This window comes from Canis lupus, chromosome 14 (genome assembly GCF_011100685.1).
Source record: "Canis lupus familiaris isolate Mischka breed German Shepherd chromosome 14, alternate assembly UU_Cfam_GSD_1.0, whole genome shotgun sequence".
Taxonomy (NCBI): domain Eukaryota; kingdom Metazoa; phylum Chordata; class Mammalia; order Carnivora; family Canidae; genus Canis; species Canis lupus.
In genome coordinates this window covers 46,335,146-46,339,282 of record NC_049235.1, presented here as the reverse complement: position 1 = coordinate 46,339,282, position 4,137 = coordinate 46,335,146, and the positions used below count along the sequence as shown (strand labels likewise).

At 39.0% G+C, this 4,137-nt stretch overlaps 1 pseudogene; it reads left to right on the top strand.

Annotated features, from left to right (window-relative positions):
• Positions 1–527: 527 nt before the first annotated feature.
• Positions 528–1,907, top strand: LOC100687204 (annotated as a pseudogene).
• Positions 1,908–4,137: the final 2,230 nt, after the last annotated feature.

The following is a 4,137-nucleotide window of genomic DNA, read 5'->3' as shown; positions in this document are numbered from 1 at the left end:
AAAGGGATACTCCATCTGTGACTGAAAAAAAAAATCTATTTTATTTATTTATTTATTTTAGAGAGAAAGAGTGGGAGGAGGGGCAGAGGGAGAAGGAGAGAGAGAATCTGAAGCAAGCTCCACACCGGGCAGGGCTCGATCCCAGGACCCTGAGATCACGACTTGAGCTGAAATCAAGAGTCGGACACTTAACTGACTGAGCCACCCAGGTGCCCCTGTGACTGACAAAACCTGAACTACTTACCAAGCTAAGCAGTTACCTTATGCTTTGAATCAATAGTAAAAAGCCACATTTGGCCCTCTCAATTCAATTCTAAAAATTAATGAGAATTTAGCTTGTAATAAATGAGTTAATTGGAAAAATTATTTGCCCTACTTAGTAGAAGGTCTCAGCCGTGAGACTAGAAGCCCTGGAGTACGTTCATGAGATGCTCTTAAAACCCACATAATAAAATGATTTACATTCTTAAACCATGAATTAAAAGCTATGAATCTGATTCCAGAAGAAACAGGAGTGCGGCGTGAACATGGGGAAGCAAAAGAAAGCAAGAAAGTATGTGACCATGAAGTGAATGCTTAGTCTCCGAGATCAGAAGCTTAAAGAAAAGGATAGATGAAAACCTAAAAAGAAAGAAAAGAAAGATCCCGGTGCACTCAAGGAAAGAGAAGTCCCCCAACATCCTTCCTGCTTATTCTTCCAATATTACACACAGCTGGGCCCACCTTACCACATCCTGGTTCATACCAACTTTATCAACTTTTCCATTAAAGCCAAACTTGGTGTATCCCTTGTATAACTGACTGTGTAATGGCTGAAATTGAGAAATGGGGGCAAAAGTATCGAGCCTCTAAGGATTGCCAAGGATCCAAGATTTTTTTTAATAATAAATTTATTTTTTATTGGTGTTCAATTTGCCAACATACAGAATAACACCCAGTGCTCATCCCGTCAAGCCCCCCCTCAGTGCCCATCACCCAGTCACCCCCACCCCCCGCCCTCCTCCCCTTCCACCACCCCTAGTTCGTTTCCCAGAGTTAGCAGTCTTTACGTTCTGTCTCCCTTTCTGATATTTCCTACCCATTTCTTCTCCCTTCCCTTATATTCCCTTTCACTATTATTTATATTCCCCAAATGAATGAGAACATATAATGTTTGTCCTTCTCCGATTGACTCATTTCACTCAGCATAATACCCTCCAGTTCCATCCACGTCGAAGCAAATGGTGGGTATTTGTCATTTCTAATGGCTGAGGAATATCCCATTGTATACATAGACCACATCTTCTTTATCCATTCGTCTTTCGATGGACACCGAGGCTCCTTCCACATTTCGGCTGTTGTGGACATTGCTGCTGTAAACATCGGGGTGCTGGTGTCCCGGTGTTTCATCGCATCTGCATCTTTGGGGTAAATCCCCAGCAGTGCAATTGCTGGGTCATAGGGCAGGTCTATTTTTAACTCTTTGAGGAACCTCCACAGAGTTTTCCAGAGTGGCTGCACCATTTCACCTTCCCACCAACAGTGTAAGAGGGTTCCCTTTTCTCCGCATCCTCTCCAACATTTGTGGTTTCCTGCTTTGTTAATTTTCCCCATTCTCACTGGCGTGAGGTGGTATCTCATTGTGGTTTTGATTTGTATTTCCCTGATGGCAAGTGATGCAGAGCATTTTCTTATGTGCATGTTGGCCATGGATCCAAGATTTGAAGAATTGCCACGCACACAAAGGAACCTATGCAGATGACTCCTTAGTACAGAGTAACTCAGCACAAATGTTACATCGTGGCCATAGTTGACCTGGACCTTAACAAAGGATCCAGAAGATCCCCAGAGTTCCCATCATGTACATTTCTAAGCATAGGTACAACATTGAGTGGATGCCAGATGATTATGGAGCCCCTCGGTTCTAATTCTTAAAAGAGTTTTCCTGCATTCCTATACCAACTTTTTCTGTTGCCAGTTCATATTAGCAATATGCTATAGTATGAATTATTCTTCTTACCCATTTGCTTTGTTATGAGCTGAGTATGGTTAAATATACTCATTTTTTGATGTTTTGAAATCAGTATTTTATATCATTTTAAGTATTGTTGCATCTTTTTATAAATCAGATGATTGCTCAAAAAAATAAAAGCTATGAATCTATTATTCATGAAATGACTTAAATTAGTCAAACAATTTCTGCTTTCTTTCCTTCTCTTATTCCTAGGTTACTGGTGTTTTTCTCTATTTACTCTTTTGAAAAACACTTTTTTCCTTTATTTCTCCTTTCTTTATTTGTCAAGAAGATATGCCCTTCAAACTAGAAACACTTTCTATTTTTCACAACATATATTGGTGTTGACTCTATCCACACTTCTTAAATTTTTATAGACTCTGACTAAATTAGTTTTTCATTTCTGAACTTTTACAGCACTCGTATTCTGGCAATTAAATATAGTTTCTTACATTGCTACTTCCCACCTGTGCTTTCAGCTTCAAGATTACATTTTCATGGTTGGCAGTAAATTTTTTCCCAGTTTTTACACATCTCATAGTTCACACAGGGTCATAAGACAAGAGATTTTTTTTTTAATTCATTCATTTCTTCAACAATTGTTTATGGACAACCTTCCAGGTCCTAGGAATGGTTCTCAGCTTAGAGCTACCAAGATGAAAGTGATGCCGTTTCTGGCTTCAAGGAGTGAATGAACCAATCTATGCCTCTCTCAAGTCTTTATCTGTTCAAGTATCCCATCACTGAAAATGGGAAGTAACCAACTAGGGCATTATGCAGACTGAGGCACATCCAAGGGACACATTCTAAGAAGAAAATTCACAGAACTTGACAATAACAAAGGAAACATCTCTGAATATCATAGAGGCGGGAAGATTTAAGCTGGGAATCTGAAGGCATGAGTTCTGCTTCCAGTTCTGTTAACACCACTTTTGTGACAGCAGACAATCCACTCAACCCCCCCCCCCCCGAACTCTGGTATCTGAAAAAGTGAGAAGATGGGCCAGACATTCTTGAGGCTTCTTTGCAGTTCTAAGATTCTGCAAACAAAAAACAAGGTAAAATTCTTCCAGTTTCTAGCCAGAAACAACAGGATAAAATTAGGGACGTGAAAACTAAGGGTAGTTGTGAGAGACAGTTCCTCTTAGTAAGAACTTAATGGAATATCGAGTTGTTATCAAAAGGTAGAGATTCTTCCTTGGTTAAAGAAATCTAAAAATAAATCCTGACAAATATCATGGCATCTACTGCCAGCATCCTAAGAAAGCCTTTGGAAATAAGTAAAGAGAATAAAGGAATGAAACAGAGATTAATGGAATTTTTTTTCTTTCTGGAATATCTATTACTGCATAAAAGAATTTTACTAGTCCCCAGAAATATACCATTCTTTGCTTCTTAAACAGAATCAAAAGAAATGAAATAATGGTAGAATAGATTTCCAAAGTGTTCAATTAGAGTGACAAATTTACAAATAAACCCTTTTTTCCACACAGGACTGCAGCTTCAAGACATCAAGTACGTTTGCTATTTTGTACAGCACATCAGAATGTTAAGTTAACGAGACACAGGAGTGAATAATATGTCAACATAACGATAAGCCTGAGTGACAAAGTAATCGAATATGAGGAAAACATTTTTGGAGCAAAGTGGTAACAGCTGCAATAAGGCATGAGATAAATTGTGCAGGATCCATTTAGCTCAGGAGACCCAAGTGAGAGAAAAAGAAAAAAAGCAGCAGCAGGAGTCAAACATGAGCTTACATTGTGTCAAAGTCCAAGGATTGAGGAAAACTCTCTAGACTGCAGAGGAAACGTACAAAGGAACCAAACTCAACTCAAGAAAGCAAAGCCTATTTGAAGGCATATAGATGATTTGGATCATCGAGGAATCACACAGAGAGAATTAATGAGTCAGAACAGAGTTGGAACATAAGATTTCCATAATGTTATTTTATTCCCTTTTCAAAATTCAGCATTCTTCCTTGGAAAAATGTATGGTGCCCCCCAAGTGAGTCCCCATATAGCTTTGGAGGAGAACTTGAATGGATTCCAAAGAGGCAGAAGGCAGGAAAATTAAAAGTAGATGTCCAAAAACGTGGCCTCAAGTGTAGACAGCTGTGAAATAAAGCAGAGGTTTGAAAGCCT